This window comes from Haliotis rubra, unplaced genomic scaffold (genome assembly GCF_003918875.1).
Source record: "Haliotis rubra isolate DU_JTF1 unplaced genomic scaffold, ASM391887v1 Scf2, whole genome shotgun sequence".
In the NCBI taxonomy this organism is placed as follows: domain Eukaryota; kingdom Metazoa; phylum Mollusca; class Gastropoda; order Lepetellida; family Haliotidae; genus Haliotis; species Haliotis rubra.
Window position 1 is genome coordinate 6,016,314 of NW_025766002.1, and position 22,922 is coordinate 6,039,235.

Genomic DNA, 22,922 nt, shown 5'->3' on the forward strand with positions numbered 1-22,922 from the left:
CCCTTGTGATCCCTACAAAAGAAGCAAGAATTGAAAAAAAACACTAATGAGTTCACAGTAATAACATGCATGGTGCGTGGAAGCCTTACCTCCTGAAACTCATCACACCTGCCCGCAATGTACAAGAGCTATGGACGAGAGAAATAGACGAGTGCTATAGACATGGGACGTCTTATTGACAGAAACAACTGTCAGTGCTGGCAGTCGGTGAATACCTGCTGGCAGAATGCTGTTTAAGTGTAGCGGAGAAGTACCATAGTACCTCTTGTAGCTGCGTAACCCACACCGCTTTGTTTTGTCACAGACATTCCTTGTATGCCCTAACGAGCTGACAGACATCCCGTAATGAAAACACTGCTTGTCAGACACTACGGAACAGGGGGAAAAGTCCCAATCGTCTGAATCGGACAATGAATATTTACAGAAATATGTTTAAGTAGTCTTAATGATTAGATGTTATGATTGAATGACCAGAGCTGTTGTATCCAGCATGGAGCATTAACACATGGCGGTGGCCGTGATCAATTATTATGAGCCCACCTGCTTGCACGCATGTCCAGGGTTTTTCGGACTGAATAAAAATTGTTTGTTGCCTGGAGATGAGGTATCAGTTCCTGCAGCATGTTAATCCTACAGAAGCAGAAATGTTCTGCAAGCTGACATTTTCGAGTTGCCTGAGAGATATTCCTAAATTGTCCTCCTTTACGTAATTACTTCATGTCCTTTTCATATACACAAAACACTGGAATTAGAACCACTTGAAACAACTGACAGGAATTCCTTATATAAGTAGGCTTGTCAAATCATTTAACTATGAACTTTCAAACTAAAAAAACAAACATGTTCCATTCTAAGAATATGAAAGTTACTGTGATTGTCATAACACCATTCCCCCATGAAGATGTGGGTTACAATCTGTCCTTGGCAACCCCTGCTTGTTATAAAAGGTCATTAATCATACTAGGACAGTTAGTCTCAGACATTTTAACATTCTGTATTGGCCAACAACAACCAGTAATGACAAAGTTTTGGAAAGTACTGTGATGTTTTAATTCATGTGTTACAAATAAATCATAATGTCATTAATTTCGAGCACAGAACAGGTATGACATATGACTACTGTGTTGCATTTTTGGACAATTAAACATTCTGGTAAAAACTTCAATGTTTGGTACAGGTGTTGTCACCCAAAAGCCATGAATCAGTCCTCTGTGAAGCCAATGATATACATTTCCGCATACATCTGAATGATGGCGTTCTTTCATTCCACACTGACAGGTTCCATGACTCTCGCCTACCACACATATCTTATTGCATTAGCTGTATGCCATGTGTGTTGACTCTATGTACCCTGGTAATAACTTATCATGAATTCCCTGCATCAGTTTCTTGTTTACTGTAGTATACTACTCAAAACTGTTAAGGACTACCCTTCAGGTTACTTTAGATCATAATGTCATGATCCTTAACTATTTTGAGTAGGATTGGTATAGCATAGTTTGTAGGAGTGAGTGAGTTTAGGTTTACGCCGCACTCAGCAATATTCCAGCTATATGGCTGCAGTCTGTAAATAATCGAGTCTGGACCAGACAATCCAGTGATCAACAGCATGAGCATCGATCTGCGTAATTGGGAACCGATGACATGTGTCAACCAAATCAGCGAGCCTGACCACCCGATCCCATTAGTAGCCTCTTACGACAAGCATAGTCGCCCTTTGTGGCAAGCATGGGTTGCTGAAGACCTATTCTACCCCGGATCTTCACGGGTCTAGTTTGTAGGAGATCCTTGTGATCTTGAGTTTGAAATGACTGGATCAGTTGCATGGCAGTGTCAGCTTTATGTAGGATGAGAGTAACACAGGTTTTACAAGTGACAACTTTGATGAAAATAAGTGGTCAGGAAGGTGTGACATACTGTGACGGGACATTATTTCATATTTAAACCCTGTGACGCCCACATTATTATGTTGTTTATAGACGTTATATCAACAATAACAGACTGTGATATCATTATTGTCGTGATGCTATTACACATATCAACAATAACAGACTGTGATATCATTACTATTGTGATGCTATTTACACATATCAACAATAACGGACTGTGATATCATTACTGTTGTGATGCTATTACACATGATATCAACAATAACAGACTGTGATATCATTACTGTTGTGATGCTATTACACATGATATCAACAATAACAGATTGTGATATCATTACTGTTGTGATGCTATTACACATGATATCAACAATAACAGACTGTGACATCATTGTTATTACACTGAAATCAACAACTGTAACATCATAATTATACAGATGTTATTACATGCTATATCAACAATGATAAGATTGTGACACCACAATCACTGTGATATCATTGCACACCATTTGTTCAACAATGACTGACTGTGATATCATTATTATTGTCATGTTATTAACATTGCTGTCGGCATGACATCAACAGTGATTCAGGTTTGGTCAATGATGGTCAGCAGCTCTATACATATATATCAAATGCCTCAGATTCCTCGGGCAGCCATTAGCCGAAAAGTAGTCTGTCATACAGACCCTGAAGCAAATATATATAAGAAAGCCCACGCAAGTCTAGAAAATGCATCAAGTCTAGATTTCCTCAAATGAAGAAAGTCTCAGGGCTCCTTTTCATTATATTATATTTTTTTTTACTATGAACTTTTTTCAGTAAAATATGTTCATTTCAGAGACTAGTTGTTAGTCTAGCCGAAAGTTAAAAGGCAAAATAACAACACTAATTACATATCTTTCCATTAGTTGATTAGAAAACACAAAATGCATTACTGCAGACGAATGACATCTTTAACAATATGATTAGGCAGTTGAGTGATTTATGTATAATCTATGAATACATTAGTCAAGGAAAACGATTGTCGATTACACAAGGCACGAAATCAATGCCAGCTGATTCTGGTCTCAGTGAAGGTATGCGACTTCTAACACAGAGTTTTGATCTGTGTGTAGCAAATGGCTGCATAAGAATCCACGGAATGGCTTCTGTTCGCTTCTGTGTAAACAGAGATTGAACAGTTAAGTGTGTCGCCAAACACCCATAACAATTTCCTGTCTAATGAGGAAATCAATCAAGTGCTCATTTTCGTTGTGTAGTTTATGGTAATGTTTCACTTAAGGAACCATAATTATTGATTGACATGATCAACTGATTGATTTCAAATACTACACCAATACTTGATTTGACTGAATGAGATTACACAGGTAATTCACAAATATGTTATTGCACGTTTCAGAATGCTGATGCCAGAGAATAATCAGCCTTGATGATCTGCCAAAACTGATTTGAGCATAAAGGCCAAAATAGCGATGAAAACTGTTTAAATGAATCACTGAAAATAAGTCATGACACCAGGTGTTCACATTTTCTGCTCTACCAGTAGCACCTTCTTACACAATTTTCTTAAAATGTAAGCTTTTGTCACTTTATGCTATGCCCAGAAATACTGATGCCATATGATGGCAGCCTTTTGAGTCTGGACCAGGCAATCGAGTGATGACAGTCTGGAGCAATAGCCCACTTTGTTGTGGTACAACGACAAACAGTCAGTCAAGTGACCAAGCTCGGGCCACCAATCACCATTAAAATAAATGCCAGTGAGTAATGAGTTGTGAAAACTCCATGGAAATAGTTATTATATATATATATGATATAATGGGATAATGACTCAAATCATATGGTAAAGCAAGGTGTCCCAACAAATTCTACCCGTGAAGGTCCGGGTTAGAATATTGATCTTCAGTAACCCATGCTTGTCGTAAGTGGCGACTAATGGGATCGGGTGGTCAGGCTCGCTGACTTGGTTGACATGTCATCGTATCCCAATTGGGTAGATCGATGCACACGCTGTTGATCATTGGATTGTCTGGTCCAGACTCGATTATTTTACAGACCGCCGCCATATAGCTGGAATATTGCTGAATGCAGTGTAAAGCTAACTCACTTACTCACTCCCAACAAATTCCTAGGAATCTATCAGCCCTTTGATGGTGAATGAGCTGTAAGCAAAATATGTGTTTCCATGACAGTTAAAAAATACATAGATGCTGTATGGAGTTACATCTGGACATATTGGTAGTAAGACCTGTCAGCTTTCAACATTTCACCAAAACTTGATATTTCCTTTTTTCTAATTTGAACAGCATATATGAGTCTTTTTCAGTGAATCTTTGAAGTCTTCAGATAAGAAAGTGACATAAACCTTTTCAACAATATGGAAGTGACAAAACCGTTTCCATATTCATAAGAAATCTTTGCCAAAAGCAGAATTTATTGCAGCTGGAACTCCAACAATATCGTGAGCATGAGTTAGGAATCTCTATCAAATTGTGATGATACAAAGAGTTTATGTAAACAATGTGACAAAAGACAAATACAGAGACAAAATGGTTCTTCCCATGTCTTGGAGCCAACAACTAGAAATACGCAACATTCTTACAATTTAGTTTTCCTTATTAGTCATAAAATAATTAGTTGACAAATATTGTCAGCAAAATGAAACATCATGTCTCAATCAGATGAATAAAATTTTCAGTCTACCTCATGCATATTTCAAATCAGACCATACTTCAATATCTCAGATTGTCATCAAACAATTTTTAAGAAAACCTTCACACGTTAAACTTCTGATCATGTAGACTTGCACAAGTCTCTGCAGAATAAATATTAATTTCTTGATAACAAAAATAATGAGAACAAGTTGTCCCAACAAATGGCAGGAATCTGTACCCTCTGCTTATCTCATCTTGCCTATTATAAGAAAAGAAGTACTACACATCCCTGAACCTATCATTCAGTTCTGAGCCTTGGCAAGACTACCTACCGATCATGTACCTTGGCCCCAACAACTTACAGGTCAATCCACATGTATTGCTATTTCTACCATAAAACATACCATTCTGCGGCGACCATTTTTTTCATCTGTCGCTACGCAGCATTAATCACATACCCTCTAAGCCATTGGAAGAAATGATGGTAAATGTTTTTTTCTGGAACAGTCTTCAGGCTCAATCCCTACATCGGAAGTGATGATATATGCAGTGCTTGGAATAATTCTGTAGCTGTGGTATTTGAGCAAGCTGAACCTAACTGTTTCTACCCTGGCCTTTCCTCTGCAGAGAGTTCTTCAATGGCTTCTTCTTTCCCAACATGTCTACAATGTTGATGTAAGTCTTCTTGACAGGATACAAGACACCGGTTGAATCTTCCTTAATTCTGATCATACCCTGATAATAGTTTTTGCCAAGGTAACTGTGAATAAATCATGAGCAGACTGCTTGCAATGTGCATCATACATTTTCAAAATGTCATCATCATCAAATTACCAAAGCCAACACTACTTTCCTGACAAAGCAGGCTTCTGGGACCAAAAGTAAAAAGACCTTGACCTCCACTCACAACAGGTGCTCCTTCTTCAGGTGGGCAAGGTCACATGTAAATGCCTATGTCATTTATAACAGTGAATGTAGGGTCTCAAATGTTTTTTCTTTTTCATAAAATCTTTGCTACAGATACAGAATATTAGTAATTAAGGTCTTGTTTTTTTTAATCATAGATAGTCCGATACTCGGAGAACATATCATCATCCCAAAAATGAAGAAACCTGCAATTGCCAAAGTATTGTAGAAATGCACCTTCAAAGTTGTGTTATCTATAAATTTTTGCCTTCTTTGTAATATCACTGTTACAATGAATTCCATAAAATTCATCAAAGAAGATAATTTTTTTCAGAACCACATGGAAATATCACATGATAACTTTCTTGAAAGGTTTTCTTTTCAGACAATAAAGCTCAATATCATGTACATCTCTCATAATCAGATATTCTTAAAAAATGTCAAAATGTCGATTGAACAACACAAGCATGTAACACATGCAATAGTCACTAAGAATGACACGAGCCAGGCAACTGACTATTACAGGTTGCAGAGGAACAACCCTCAAAAACACCAACACGCCCATTTAATTAAAAGCTCAATGGTCTGGCTACACAATTAATCCAATAAATATATCAAAGAATTCATTAAAGGTTTTCTATGAGCCTGCATTCTCCTGAATTCGCGGCCACTTTGGCGTTATCTGGTTACAGTGTACACAAGAAGGTAAAACGGTTCAAGCTGACCATCAATGGTGAAGACAAAAGGACAATAACAGCCATGTAAACAATGACGATGTCTCCTACGCTGAGGTTTGTCTGCACAACCAGCAACCTTAATGAACAGTGCCATAGCTATCGGAGGACATACTATGTAAGTGAAATATATACTGGTTTTCTGTTAAGGTAGTCGCTGGTTCACAAAGACAGGCGGCCTTTGTTGTCATGGAAGCTTGATATGTCATGTGACATTCAAAGATCCTCGATCAGGTGATCATTGGTCAAGTGCTAACAGTTACGGTTCATCTGTCATATATTTTGATGATACCTTATAAGCTAAGGTGTTCACCCTGGAACAATAACAAAGGACTGAATGTAATTTTCAGTTTGTTGTAAATACTTTATGAGAATCAAGATACCATAAGCACAAGCACTGTTGCTCCAGACAATTCATTTGACAGACTTTGTCACTGCAGTCTGTGAAGGATTATGTGGTAGTCTTGTGGATAGTTAAGTGTTCGACCCAGGTTCAACTCCCCACATGGGTACAATATATGAAGCCCATTTATAGTGTTCCCAGCCGTGATATTGTTGAAAATTGTTAAACAAAGTGAGTAAAACCTTACTCACTCACTTACAGACTCACAGTCTGTGACAGTGGCCAGAGATAGGCAAGTGAATACTGCTGGATACAGCTTCGTCGCTGTTGGAGCTGAACTGAGGTGAAGAGGAGTTTAACATCACATTCAACACATCTGACTCGTGTAGTGATGTGCAAGCTTGTGGATATTTGTGTTGCTGTTAATGTACTAATGCCATTCTTATCGTGCTGGCTTATATACCCTGCCTCAGTTTAACATGGATAGACTTCAGCCAGCCAGTCCTTGTTGTATGCCCTCAATGCAAGCATCAGGATGAGTAACAAAACGTACCATTTTTCAACATCTTCTGGTATGATGCAGCCAGTGATCAAACTTAACTGACCTCTATCCAGTAGACCACAAAGGTAGTGGGTATTGTCTTGTGGGCTTTGAAAGGTCACTATTTGAAGTCATATAGTTCTTTTCTGTGGAACAGACAAACAACACACTTCAGGACATTGTGTTCTTTTGTGTTCTTTTGTGTGCCTGAGGTAGAATGTTTCTGGAACAAATTATCTCCCTTTCATGACATTTATTTATTAATATTCACAAGTATTTTGGGTTTCATAAAAGTGAGTGAGTTTTAATTCTGTTTTGAACAGTATCCCAGAATAATGTTGATGGAAAGCCTTGTGTGATGCAGGTAGAGCTCATACATATGGATCTTTGGTGAAACCCTTGAGCTCAGGTATCGTGCTGAAAATCTCTACGAACAAAATCAGGGCAAACCGCAATTCGAACCCATGTGGCCCAAGAAATGGAATTCTTCACAGACAATCACGGCTGCTTGGATGATTGGGCCACCTATGCCTCATTGCTAAAGAAACTTGTGAAATGAAATATACTGAATTATGACATATATTTCTGGACCTAAAATGGCCAACTTTAGAAGTGAATGTATGGCAGTGAAGCAGATGAATGTATTTTCAAGCATCTCATTGTGAGGATGAAGAAAAAGAACTTTAGCTTTGACTACTCAAGTGCTGAATATGAGTGATAAATATTTTCACAATTCAAGTCACACAGACAAATCTTCACATAACATCAAAAGCCAGTCTACTTTAATCAATCACCTTCCAGAAAAAAATTCCTAATTTCTTTCACAACCTTTGAGAGACCTAAATAATCAAATATATTCTCAAAAATATTTTATTCTATTACACCAGAGATTATAATTAACACCAAAAATAAAACCACTTTTCCCAAACTTACCCAAATCTTCAGAAGTTTGAATTTACATTTCAAAAGCTCTGATATTTACTTAGAAACTTTTGATGCATTTGCATCCAACACAAAGTTCAAAGCAATTAATCCATTTACAGGAAATTTGCTGACAAACTCCAGTCCATCAAGTAAGATTGTACAAATCGTTTATAAAGATCCAAATTACATCACACTGTAGATCAGCTAATGACATTGACAATAGCGGCACCGTGATGAGACTCCCAGGCTTTTAGTGACAGGATGTCCAGTATTACTCCGTGGAGATCGTCAATTGCAAAATCCATTTACTCCAGGCAAAATGGACCCAATCAAAGAGGGCAAAGACATCAGATGACTTGATGAATGTTAAAACCAACAAGTACAAAATTGAAATAAACAATTTATCGCATGTAAGGGGTCATAAAACAATACAAGGTTATACAGTATTTAATGGCCTGTTTCCCGCTGTTTTTAATCTATTGATGACAAGCATGCTTAACAGCCATCAACAACCAGTGTAAGCACTTAAACAATATGAATTTACATTACTGTTACCTCAGACCACAAGGAAATGACTATTTCAAGAGGAAATGTACTTCCTTTTGTGTCCATTTCAACCAAAATAAACGTGATTCCATTTGAATGAATTCTTTTTTTATTTCAGTAACCATGAGGCGTTAGAAAAAATACTGAAAGCAAATAACTACATACCATTTCCCTTGAGGTATTCAAATAAAAAAAATGTGCAACTTTTGAAGCTATTAAACAGGAAAAAAACTCACATGATTAATGAGATGAAGCATTAGTATGAGTGAGTGAGTTTAGTTTTACACTGCTTTTAGCAATATTCCAGCAATATCACCATGGGGGACACCAGAAATGGGCTTCACAAATTGTACCTATGTATAGAGTCGAAACATTAGTATGAAAAAAGCAAAATACCACAGTGGAATTGGTGACTTGGTGAATGTTTGTTCCGTCATCTACATTATCTTATTACACAACAACTTGTATGTACAACTGTCAAGGTCAAAGAAAACAGGGGTTGAAAGTATGAGGATGTTGTTGCCAAGTTTGGCTGATGTACTGAAGGTCGTATCTTCATGATTTTGACAAACAGAAGACATCTGAGAGATGGGGAAAATTGTAGTCTGAATAAGTTGAACTTTTGTACTGTCTTCGTTTACCACCATATTCACTGTAAATATTCCAGTCTTGAAAATGACGTACATCTTTAACTGAAAGAATCATCTAGGCTGACTCTTCAGAAAACAAAGGACAGGGACCCATTCTGTCCCAGAATCTAACTGACCCGTGAAGATCTGGGTTAGAATTTGTCTTCAGACAATTATTCTGGTTGAAAGAGGCCACAACTGGATCCTGCAGTCATGCTTGCTACCTTGGTTGATACATGTGTCAATCACTGGATTGTCTGAACCAGACTCAATTATTTACCAACTGTCATCATATGGCTGGAAAATTGTTCAGTGTTGCATTAAACAAACAAACAAATAAATAAATAAACAAACAAACAAAACATCTCAAAACAAGTGATCCCTTTCAGTGAGGTATGATCATACATTCTTAACCTGGATCACGCTGGATCACGTGTCAACCATCAAACTCGCATCTTGGTCAGGGCTCATGAAAATCATGGAGGCCTGATGGTTACTTCTGATATTTTCATGTGGATAAATAACATATTCCTTTTTTCCACAGCTCCAATAATAGTTCAAAATCACAACCTAAAACATGTAACTGTCTGATCTTGTATCCAATTTTAACCTTTTAAAACATCTTTCTTCAATGACAACTGCATGTTTTCATAGCAGCCCCTTGATCTCGACCCCAAAAAAGGTTCTTTCCTCCAAATTGAATTTGGCATTACAGATTATGAAAAAGTATAGCAGTTTCCAATTTCAAACATCAAACCCAATTTTAATAATATGAGCAATATTTGTAACATAATAACAGCTGAATTCTAATTCAGTTTAATTCTGGAACCCTTGAGGCGCCTTGCCTTCACCAGAATCTGGATGCAGATCCGTCAAGTAACGCCAGGACAAAAACAGCTATGGACCAACATCACTGCCAGATGCAATTAACGAGTCGTTAAATACGCAATAGACTGATCAGTATTCTGAGACACAACACTTGTTACAACAAATTAAACCATCATCACTAGCGGACATATTTCTCCAATCTTGGAATACAAATGTCAAGCGACAGTCATACAAATTTTGCTCAGCATTTGAAACTGACATTGACGTTTCATGACAGAGCTAACAGTGGGCCAACTGAGCTAATGACACTGCCCTGAGGATCACGTATGTTTCCAAGCAGTGTTATGGAATAGCTATTAACAACAGCTCTGAAAACTGCAGTGGAATGGATGATGAGAGCTTTGCTCGCTACAGATTGACTTTTATGAATGACTGCCAATACAAATTCACCACGCTACAGTGCACCCATAAATCCTCCATTCTGCCGTTGAAATTAGCATGCAAGAAACGTGACCACAGCATTCTCTGAGAGGATGATATGATGTGTATTGCCTTGCAGATGTTGGCCTCTGGGTGATATGTACATGTTATTGACAACCGTCGCATAAATCTTGTATGACATGTCCACTCAGTCGTTATAAACGCTATATCAATACAACGTCATTCTGGACGTCATGCATGGACTGAAATGTACAAGTGGCCTGGCAAACATGATGTAAGGGGTCTCTTATCTTCGTCTGGGTCACTGTTGTATTCAAATGATATTTGATTCCTGTCAAATTTGATGGATAATTCTCGTTTCCAACCCATCTTTCCACATGAATAATCATTGCATTTACATAATCTATTTCCTTGTCTATGTCAAGGTGCTATGCAAGCACATATCATGTGATTGTGTGTATATAAATAGGAAAATGCATGTGTTCGACTATGCAATTCTGAATTACTAAATCTTTAAACACATATACCGCCTAATGGATACACAAACACAAACCTCTATGGGAAATATCAATAAATATTCAATGTATCTATGTAATCTCATAGCAGCTCATGGCAAGGGGGGGCCTTGTGGTTAAGGTGTTTGCTCATCACGCTGAAATCAAGACTGACTGACTGACTGAGTTTGGTTTTACGCCGCTTTTAGCAATATTCCAGCAACATCACGGCGGGGGACACCAGAAATGGGCTTCACACATTGTGCCCATGTGGGGATTCGAACCCGGGTCTTCGGCGTGACGAGCGGACACTTTAACCATTAGGCTACCCAACCGCCCCGCTGAAATCAAGAGTCCGATTCATCACATGCCGGCTTTAAGTGTAAAGCCATCCTCTGTTGTCCTCTGCTGTGTTTTTGGTGCAATCTTGTTCAAATTGAGTATAAACCATCTCTCTCACTCACTCACACATCAAGCTGAAATAAAGTCCCTTCAGTACTGCATGAAAAATAATGTTTGCTAAAACGGGGAACTGAAAAAGTAATTTTCTGACACTGAAATTTGAAGTGAGAATATTTTGATAAATTGATAAGAATCACTTCATGGTTATTGAGAGTATGTCCACTGCAACTTCAAGAGTTAGTTTTGTAGTTTTGTGCAATCAGCAACAACAAAGCCAAACAACTTATCAGTAATAGAGTATGAACCAAACCAATGATTGATAGCATGAACAACCTTTCATATAACAAAGGTTACGATGACACAAGGTGAGCCAACTCACACAATGCAAGCCCACAATCCGATCTCTCACAAGGACCAAAGAAGGTGACCTCATATGCAATCAGTATTCCCCTCTGTTCAGTAATGGTGTTCCAATGATCGAAAATAACCGAAAATCGATCGAAAGAAGGATTAAATATGATCATCGATTCTAAAAAAACATATTTTCGATTAATCAGAATTTTGTTGTTTTAGTATAACACACTTAATGAAGTAAACTAACCATTAAATTTGACGAATATTTAGGAAACGCTCAACAGCATAAAGCTATATGCATTGTATGCATAGTTTTGTATTCATCACTACAGTAAATATTACTGTAACCTGTCTATGAATAAATGTTACACATCTATTGTGAATGTAATGAGATATATTGATAAATGTTTGTTGAATAAATAAACAGAATAATTACATTAACATTAATTAGAAAAGAACTGGGGGAAAAACCCTTAAAATTGGTGATTATATTAAAAAAGGAATATATTTCGATTATAATCGATAATCGTTCACCACAAGTCCTCCGATAATGAATAGTGGATTTGGCTTCCCGACTCCCAACACTACAGTTCAGTCAGGATGATACTGTATACAACCAATGTATATAAATTATATTCCCTCACTACAGTCTCCAGAAAATGTGCCTGAAATATTTTATAATTTTAGACACTGACTACAAAAAATAAAATAAGTTTTTAAGGAGTATGATATAAAAATGACATAAGACATACCGACAACATGCTCATAACAACTTGGCAAGGCCCACTACATGCAGAGTGCATCTCATCCCATGTTTAAATGCCACGTACATGTTTACACTGTCTCTGATGCCCTGCTCATACTACATCGTCATTTGCCACAGGAAGACCCTCGTGTTATACACTGAAGATATAGGTGTTATGAACTGACGATATGGGCTGTTTTTTGCCCATGTACATAACACCACTGATTGTCTCCATTCTGCAACAAAGTAACCTACATGGGCTATCAGGTGCAATCGACATCAGGGCATATAGCAGATAATGCACCAGATTCACATCTCACTCCTGATGCTGCAAATATTCCTTTATGAGGAAAAAATAGGATTAAATTGTTCATATAATTTGGCATGAATGGAAAACACAACATAATTTCACCATCACAACATAATTACCATGTAATGGCACCATAAACAGAGTTTACTCACAAGAAACATGTGTCTACCTTTCTTGGAATACATTAGGATCATGAGAAAATAATCCTTAAGATAGGTTCACTAATGATAATGAGACATCTCCAAGCCAGGATCATTTGTGATTGAAATCTACAGTTATTATTGTCTAACTGCATAGCAAAGAAAATGATCATGAAGAGAACTACATATCAGAATCATTCCCTGCTGTGCTCCGATGCTGAAGCTTCTTTAATGATTCTGAAATGACGCCGACAAAAAGACATATTTACCTATCCAGAACAATTACTATAAAAAGACATGACTCATGTGACATCTTCTCCAGCAATAAACATCATACATCTGTTCTGAGAGCTTAATACATTCATTAAGTATAAAACCATTTAACAACCTAACTTGCACATCCAGCCATTTCCTTGCGACTCCATACAAATCAATACCCTTAATTATGTCGCTAATGGTCATATGGATTATTTCCAAGTATTAAGTCAGATTTGGAATGAGCATGCAAAAAAACTTTTGACGCCTGCTCAAGAGAAACAGAGTTGGCTATTTACATCCTGTTATATATCAATCACAGGAAGTCCACAGTGTTTATCTCCCTTTGAATAAAAAATCTGCCAATATGGGTCCATACTGAATAAATATTTACCAAGCAACCTCACAAGCAAGCATCTTTGTTAAAAACAGTAACTCTTTCACGCAGCAACCTCCAAAACATCATCAATTTTTCTGATATTACTGCAATAAGATGCATGATGTATTGACGAGAATATTATCTTTTAGCTTAAAAAAAACATCTCTGTTGCCACACACTTGAACTTTAATGTCCATGTAAAGCAGGTCAGTTTCACATCATTTTCAAGCATATAATAAAGTTGTTGTCTCTCGAGTTTTCTTTTCTGAAAGGTACATCTCATCTAAACATAGACAAACACGATTTGTGGATTTACACCACCATCCCACCAGGAATAATGACTTAGCCATCTGCAGAGTTAAGTGTACGTAAATTTACGTGGGTCTTCATCCTTCTGTTGAGACACGATACAAACTGCGGAAACTTAAACTGGAAATTGTTATCACAAAGCTTAACGTCCTCCATAGTTTCAGCTAGGGCTAGATTTTCACATCGGAATTGAAGTCGGTGTGAAAAAACAAACACTCAGATACATTGTCACGGTTCTATTATCATACTCCCCTTTGCCAAAACAACGGATAAGGGGGCGTTATTTTCAGACGAAAGTGCAGTGGATGGATATTTGTTGTTTTGAATTTTAATTGTTTTGACTAAGATTAAAAGGAGTTTTAAGCTTTCAGACAAAATAGGCATTATGGCTGAATGTTCTACTTCTCAGATACAACCAGTGCTGATTAAAAGATTACGGAGGACTTAAATTTGTTGTGGCAAAATGTAGAATGTTTATGCAATGTAAAACCTGAGAATCACATGCTATTTGTAGTTGGAGTGAACAAAGCAGGGAGAAGTTAGATTGACATCGCTATGTGATGAATGGAGAAACAAAATTCAGTATTGAGGATTTATTTGCGGCCATACATTTGGGGTAACAAGCCTAACACACTGTCTGACAGTCGACTCTGCTACTCTTTTACAATGCTGTCATCAACATACATATTTTTATAGATTATTTAAATACACAGAATGTGAGAGAAGGTACTCCAGCTCCAAGCACCTGATCAAACCTTATACTTTCTTTGGCATGCAATTTTAGGCCTTAACAATTCTTGTTTTACTTTTCACACACTTTTCGCTACAACACAAGTTTGAGAGGGTTGGATGTTTTTGTTGAAATGACACATGTGAACACATCTTATTTGGTCTGTGAGAGGGTTCCGATGGTTTGGCTCTGTTTCTAATATTTGCTGGTTGGTATCTCCCACACAACAAATAAATAAAGATAAATGATCAACTTTGGTATGAACGGTGCTGTAGCCAATGGCTAAAGCAAGACTAACAAATCAGTAAACCAAATAGGAAAACATGAAACAGAAACATGTTCACCAAAGTGTTCCCAAATATAATGTTGATATTTTTAGCATCATGCTCCCAAGCACCCGTGAAGATCGGGGTTAGAATATTGATCTTCAGTAACCCATGCTTGTCGTACGAGGCGACAACGGGATCGGATGGTCAGGCTTGCTGACTTGGTTGACACAAGTCATCTGTTCCCAGTTGCGAAGATCGATGCTCATGCTGTTGATCATTGGATTGTCAGGTCCAGAATCGATTATTTACAGACCGCCACCATATAGCTGGAATATTGCTGAGTTCAGTGCAAAACTAAACTTACTCACTCATGCTCCCAAGAGGCTGAAAATGTAGTGTAAAGGAGAAAGACAAGGGCAATATTTTGCCATGCCATTTGATCATGCCGTATATGAAATCTAATAAAAAACTGAAATTATTGTGAATTAGTTCTGATAAATGCCAAATTTATTGTTTGGTTGGTTGCTGTTCACTGCTATATTCATATATTCATGCTAAATAATGGCAGTAAGAACATTTTCAAGTCTGAGCAAGACAATCCAGTGATTATCATTATGACCACTTATCTATGCATGCATGAACCAAAACAAGCAGCCTGGCAAACCAATTCCATTAGTTCCAGTAAGCATGAATTTCTGAAGGCCAATTCTAACCTAGATCTTCAGGGATCCAATTATTTTTTAAATATCATTTCTTTACAAAAGTCCAAATTGCTCTGAACAGTCAGTAAAACAGTTAAATGAATCCATCAATTATGATTCCTTACAAATGCCTTCACATTGTGGTCCTAAAATACAAGTTCATCAAATAATTACAAGACATTTCGGAGGCTCCATACATAAGATAAGAGACATTGTCAAATCATTTTCTAATGAAAACACACCCCGATCACTGGGTCATAAATTCAATTACGTGATATTGACAACCAAGAAGGAGATCAATTTCATCCAACACTGTCAATCAAGCAACACTAGGGCAACACCAAATGAATCTCTGACCTGCGGAGCAAAATAAACTTGGTACTATTATTCATCCACTTCAGAGAAACCAATACCGTTTCAAACAATTCAGCGCCACCAAAAACCTAACAAAGCTGTAAAATGCCAGCAACGATTAACAGACAAAATCAAACTCAATCAAGGTACACACTGCATGGAACCAAGATAAATTTCTTGCCTAGCAACCCAAGAAAATTACAGTGCAGGCTTTTTCTTTGATAAATGCTAGGACCGAATAATTCTTCAAACCTCAGATACGAGGCAAGCTGAGATATTCTTTTCCATGCTATCCATTTCTATGCTTCCACAATACATTTCTACTTGGCAACCAAAATGGCTGGAAATAGCCAATTGTCATTTTCAATAAAATGTCTTCACCTCACTTCAAACTGGGCACAAGAAATGATATTTCAGAACTCCTTTACAAAAACTAAATCAAAAAGCTTAAAAGTCAAATCCAGATATTTTAACAAGATTATTGACATTTTCAACTTTTCAGAAGAAACTGAAAATTGCATTGCCCAATCTGTCCACCGCTGAGTAAAATATTCCCTTTTGAAGAACTCTTGCTAATTATGAGTTATTATATTTGCATCAGCTGAGCCAGCCAGTGCGCATGTACCCATAAATCTACATTATTGATTAGTTTCCCACGATAAAGTCAAAAAGTCAAAAATCTTAAGATATGGTTCTACCATTATTAGTACCTTTAAAGTACTATCGGACCAGAGTGGTAATTTTGTAGGGTTTTGGATGGTTTGACTTATATATGGGCCATTGCATTACTGCTGGAATAATGCTGACTATAGCCCAAACAACACTCACTCACTCACTCACTCACTCACACTATTGCATTTTCTGGCGAAATTTATGGCTGCAATGACTTTGAATATATGACAACTCTGCATTTGAAGCATATAATTTTTCAATTATTATTAAAAGAAAACTACAAAAACTGACTGAGAAGGAAGTACTTCTCTATGAATATTAGCTTCTGCCATGATATGAATGCTGAATCGACTGTTCAATCAGAGGCAATTATTTGGAATAGATACCTCTGACTGACTACTCAATATTGAATAATTTCAAAATTCATAGAGAGGCAATACACCAGCCAATCAAGGACACTCACTCACAAACAGGAGTGAGTGAGAAAGGTTTTACACAGCTTTTAGCAATATTCTAGAATATCTCATGGGCGAACACCAAAAGTGGGCTTCACCCATTTTACCCATGTGAGGAACCGAAACCAGTTCTTTGGCGTGATGAGCAAACACTTTAACTACAAGGCTACCCCACCACCCCCATAAGCATAGAAAGTGGGCCAGTTCACGAACAGTGTCCCGTGCTGGGGACACTGCCATAGGCACAGATCAGGAGCTAATATACATCGGAATATTGGTATTGATTAATGAAGCCTGAACTAACCCAAACCTGGGGCAGACGTATGAGGGAGATCAGGCTACAGATATAGCTTAGTGTTTATTTGATTATGTAAAGTTGTGATTCTGTTAGTTCTCCTCTTCAGACATACTAATGTGTTACTAGAGATGTAGATGCCAGGGAGATCCTACCAACGTGACCATGCATAGGAACATGTAGACGTTGAACCAGTTGGGAATTCACCACAATTCTAAAAGTAGTTCAGTTATATCATTGTTCACACAATATAGGTGTGAGTGAGCATGGTTTTACGCCGCCTTTAGCACTATTCCAGCAATATCACAGTGGGGGATACCAGAAATGGGCTTCACACGCTGTACCCATGTGGGGAATCGAACCCAGGTCGGCGAGACGAGCGACCGGTTAAACCACTGGGCTACCCCACCACACCAAAATATAGGAAGAAAGCCCAATCACATCAGGGTAGGATGTTGTCAGAACTGACTGTCAAGGTAAAATGATGTAGGAATAAACACATATAATAAAATCCAAATCAAGAACAAAGGTTTGAGTGACCCACAGGTCTGTTTCTAAGGTCATATTTGCACAGCTTGATCAAACACATTGGGTCTTGTATCAAAAGAAATCAAGTTTGGAAACTTCACCTCAAAAAGCTCATCTGAGTTTGGGGAAAGATAGCAGGAAAACAATATGAAAGTACAAGAAATTGAATTTCAAGATATTGAGAGATCCCCTTTTGAAAAGCCAATACCAAGAGGTGAAAGAGTTGTGTATTTAAAAGATCCTGTTTCCAAGGTCCAATGGTCTAATTTAGAGATCCATAACGCAAGTACAATATCAATATCAAAAGATGACAGATGTTTGCTTCAGAATAGTGATGACTTAAAGGAGGCTTGATTTAGCGCTTGGTTACTTGCACTGGTGCAACCCAATATTACAAATTGCAACCTAGTTATTAGTCTAACTTGCACCAGGTGCAAGTCAATTTTTTAGTGGGGTAAACTTCTGAATAAAACATCTAAATAATTCAATAGCATATTTCTGATATTACATATTGCAATAAAAACAGTGCAACTGGAATTTGACTGGTGCAACTAGGTTTTTATCTTAGGTTGCACCTGGCGCAAGTGGGTTAACATCTCTTAAATCGAGCCCTGACTTACAGAAGTACAAGCAGTGACTACATGTAGGTTACCAACAGGAGCTGGAGAACAATTTAATCTGGCAATCCTTTTCCAAAAGGTGGAAGTCAAAGCTTTAGTGGTCCTCACACCATGGAGATGGTCAGTGATGGAAACCAAAGATTAACAGATGAACTCGTAAACCTGGATCTAAAGACATCAACTGAATATCAATGTAGGTCGGATGGCTGTATCACAGTCAGAGACAATCACCAGCTATAGTCGGACCCAGTCAGAGAGAGCAGGATTCAAAACTGAACTCCCTGGAGAATAAGGCGATGCCAACAATTGTTCATTTACTGCGACGATCATCTGTAGATGAATTCCCATTCTAGTATTTACAGAAATTGGCAAGATTAACTGCCCTCTATGATCAAGAAGAAGTCAAATATCCTTCACAAGGTTTGAAAAATCTTCTGTATTAATAATTCCACATCAAAGTGCACAAGAGGAGGTGAGGAGTGAGTATACCGGGTCTGGGGAAACCGTTCCTTGTCGGCCAAAGCGGAATTTTCTTGAAAGGGATCCAGCCGAAAATCTCAGACATTGTTGAATCAGGCATACCCACCAGTTGGATATTGATAACTGACAATATAGTGTCGTGCCATTTGCTTCTTCCAGCCCTCGAGCAAACAGTTTCCTAAAGCTCAAATCACGTCCAGCCTGGTGATTGAAACTTAGAGTAGTTTAATGGAATTCTTCAGTCATTTGAGTCAATATGAAAACATGGAGGACAATTTCTGTCTCGGTCTTTTCAATCCCTCCAAATGTTCAGCTTTTTCTGGACCTTGATAAGGAAGCATAGTGGCAAAATCAACAAGGTCTTTTCCTGTGATCTTTCGTATGCTTCTGGAGTTGGGTAGTTACTATGGAGGCCATTGTAGATTCTGTTTTAAGGTAATAGCTCTCTTCCTGCTCTTCAACGGCTTCCAGACCCACAGTTTCCATGTCATATTGATTTGAAGGGACGTTTTATTTTTTTAATTCCAAAGAATTTTCCACTTGAACATTCGTCTCCAATTTTCAAATTAGAACTACACTGTTATGAGGCAACCAGACTTCACAATGATCCGCAACAAAACTGTTATGGATTTAGATCTAGGTCATTTTTTTTCACAGAACAATTAGAGGTGTTGAACCATAAATTAAATCTATTTAACCATTTTAAGCATCACCAAGTGGGAAATCAGCTACCATGACACAGCTGAGTTAGTGAGTTGGGAGTAAGATGGCTTTTTACAATTTTTCTTCAACACTTTTACCACTTTCGTGAAACCATTGAGTGGAAGTAGGGTTCTGTTACAGCAATTAAGAGAGGAATAGTATTGACAAACAATGAACAGAGGTATGGTTCTAACAGGAACAGAGGTATGGTTCTAACAGGAACAGAGGTATGGTTCTAACAGGAACACAGGTACGGTTCTAACATGAACACAGGTATGGTTCTAACAGGAACACAGGTATGGTTCTAACAGGAACAGAGGTATGGTTCTAACAGGAACACAGGTATGGTTCTAACAGGAACACAGGTATGGTTCTAACAGGAACAGAGGTATGGTTCTAACATGAACACAGGTATGGTTCTAACAGGAACACAGGTATGGTTCTAACAGGAACAGAGGTATGGTTCTAACAGGAACAGAGGTATGGTTCTAACATGAACAGAGGTATGGTTCTAACAGGAACACAGGTATGGTTCTAACAGGAACACAGGTATGGTTCTAACAGGAACACAGGTATGGTTCTAACATGAACACAGGTATGGTTCTAACATGAACACAGGTATGGTTCTAACAGGAACAGAGGTACGGTTTTAACAGGAACACAGGTATGGTTCTAACATGAACACAGGTATGGTTCTAACATGAACACAGGTATGGTTCTAACATGAACACAGGTACGGTTCTAACAGGAACACAGGTACGGTTCTAACATGAACACAGGTACGGTTCTAACATGAACACAGGTACAGTTCGAACATGAACACAGGTACAGTTCTAACATGAACACAGGTATGGTTCTAACATGAACACAGGTACGGTTCTAACAGGAACACAGGTACGGTTCTAACATGAACACAGGTATGGTTCTAACATGAACACAGGTATGGTTCTAACATGAACACAGGTACGGTTCTAACAGGAACACAGGTACGGTTCGAACATGAACACAGGTACGGTTCGAACATGAGAAATGGTATGTGTTGTCATACCAATGAACATAGGTATAGTACTGACAAAATAATGAGGTATCACTTTCACAAACCAAAGTATCAAAGTGAGAGGACATCTCCAAAGATTGGATTTGTCTGTTTTGTTTGCCACACCCAATAATACTCCAGCGATATGACCATCAGAACAAGACAATTCAATACCTGAAATCATGACCAACAATATATGACATGGGGGAATGAAGACACACCAAATTACCGAATCGGACTACTGATCCATTGCGTCCTAGGTCCAGCAGATGCTGTTGGGGACCAGAAAACAGAAACCCAATCATAAGGAACACCTGGAATGAATGAAGACGACCATCTTATTATGACCAGGTCACCCATGGTCCTGACAGGACTGTTGACTGTTGATTGCTGTGTACAACAATGTCCTACACTGGTCATCTTTCTACTGGGGATGATGTTTCTTTACCCTCTTTCCATCTACCATATTTTAACAGAAACATCACCAATCCAATTCCAAATTTGTAAAGGAATGGTCTGCATCAACTTCAAATTTAATGATACTACAACTTGTTCAACGCAGTCTTTGAATAAGATTGACACAGAATGAAGTTTAAACAGCGAAGACAATTTGTACACTACCATGTAATTTGGTGGCAATCAGCTAATGAAATACTCACATCCAATCAGAGCAATGGACCAAATTACATCACAGCAATGTTGCAGGGGGCATTAGTTCATCAGCTGGTAAATCAGCCGCATTAACACTGGGCATCTCAGGCCATAATCACTGATATTAGTGGCTAAACAGAATTACAGATTTGTAACAAGCATAGACATTGGAAACGGACTTGATTCTCAGTCTATATTTTTTGTTGTGCCATTTTAACTGAGATCTCATGGGGTTTTGGGGTGGGGTGTAGCCTTGTCATTAAAGCTTTCAATCTTCACTTCCTTGTCCTAGGTTCAATTCCCTCAATGTCTAATCATAAAGTCCTTTTCCGATATCCCCTTCCATGATATTGGTGGAATATTGCTAAAAGTAACATAAAACATACTCACTTCACTCAATCAAGATACTGAATTAAAGTACTAGTTCCACATATGTGGTCTTGATACAACATTCTTCAAACTTCCTGCAACATGCCAGCAGCATGTAAACAACCTATTCTTGGGCAAGCAGCTTGAAGCATTTCCATTGATTCATACCATCAGACATTGTGGCCATCTAATCCACAGTTGCACATTTCAACAGACATGGGCACTGAAGACCTGGGCCATGTTACACGAAACAATCTCTGCACAACAATATTGCGAGATAAGGCCAGACCAATTTTATTTCTTGTTTTACGGATTTTTGTCCTCAGACAAACCTAAAGGCAAGGGGGAAAAATAAATAAAATCACCAGTCAGAGTAATATTCCTTCTAAATACTAAAAGTATTTTACTTTTGGCAATTTATGAGGTGTATATGGAGCAAAAAACAACCTTAATATTTTTTCTTGTAAGATGACATTTTTGGCCAATGAAAACATTAGGATTTTAGTTTTTGAGTGGCGAAAATTAATTAATTTATTTTTTTCTTATTCTTGAAAAAATATGACAGGTAGATCCTTAGAACAAGAAATAAAATTGGTCTGGCCTAATGTGAAGGTATGGGCGTTAGAATCACCCTCCCTGGGGAATGGCACTTTGCACCTTCTGCATTATAGTCCCTGATGGACCACTGAAAAAAATAGAGTATGGAGCTTTCGCACTCCTGAATTACAACCAAACACTGTTATCGCAAAGCTGAAGTGACCAACATGAATTCTTCAAGTTATCTGAGGTTCAATACAACCACAAAATGATGACTAAATAACACATAGGCACACTTGCTTAACAACGGTATAAGATGGTATAAAAATCTATAGTGAAACGTTGCATTATAATGTAATAAAGTAGTTGTCATCCATATAGTATCATACCTTTCTTAACAAATATGCAATAACCCAGCTTCCACTTCAAGAACTGTATGTAGACATGTGATGATTCAACCTTATTGCGAATCAGACCAAAATTGGCATTACAGATATAAGGTAAAGGAAACAAACCTGTATTCTTGTATCGGCATCAGTTGGGACATTGATTCTTGGTGGATATCTTGAAGCCTTCAATAAACAAGAATCTTATTCACAGTTTCAAGTGCCTCTTTCTTTTAGTCCTTGAGAAGAAGATATCAGTATCACATGGGTTACAAAATTACCAAACAGATGCGGAACAAGCTTACATCTCAAGT

At 37.8% G+C, this 22,922-nt stretch overlaps 1 protein-coding gene across 7 annotated transcripts in view; it reads right to left on the reverse strand.

The window, feature by feature from the left end:
• Positions 1-22,922, reverse strand: part of LOC124275423 (choline transporter-like protein 1) — a 233,797-nt gene that overhangs the window by 154,359 nt on the left and 56,516 nt on the right. For 2 of the 7 annotated variants that reach the window (XM_046710984.1, XM_046710983.1), the window contains one exon: positions 7,080-7,213. The exons of 3 other annotated variants lie outside the window; for them this stretch is intronic. The gene's annotated coding sequence lies outside the window, so the exon portion shown is untranslated. Of the gene's footprint in view, positions 1-89; positions 170-7,079; positions 7,214-22,922 lie in introns of those variants that run through there. 2 more of the 7 variants (XM_046710986.1, XM_046710988.1) reach the window with 2 other exon arrangements.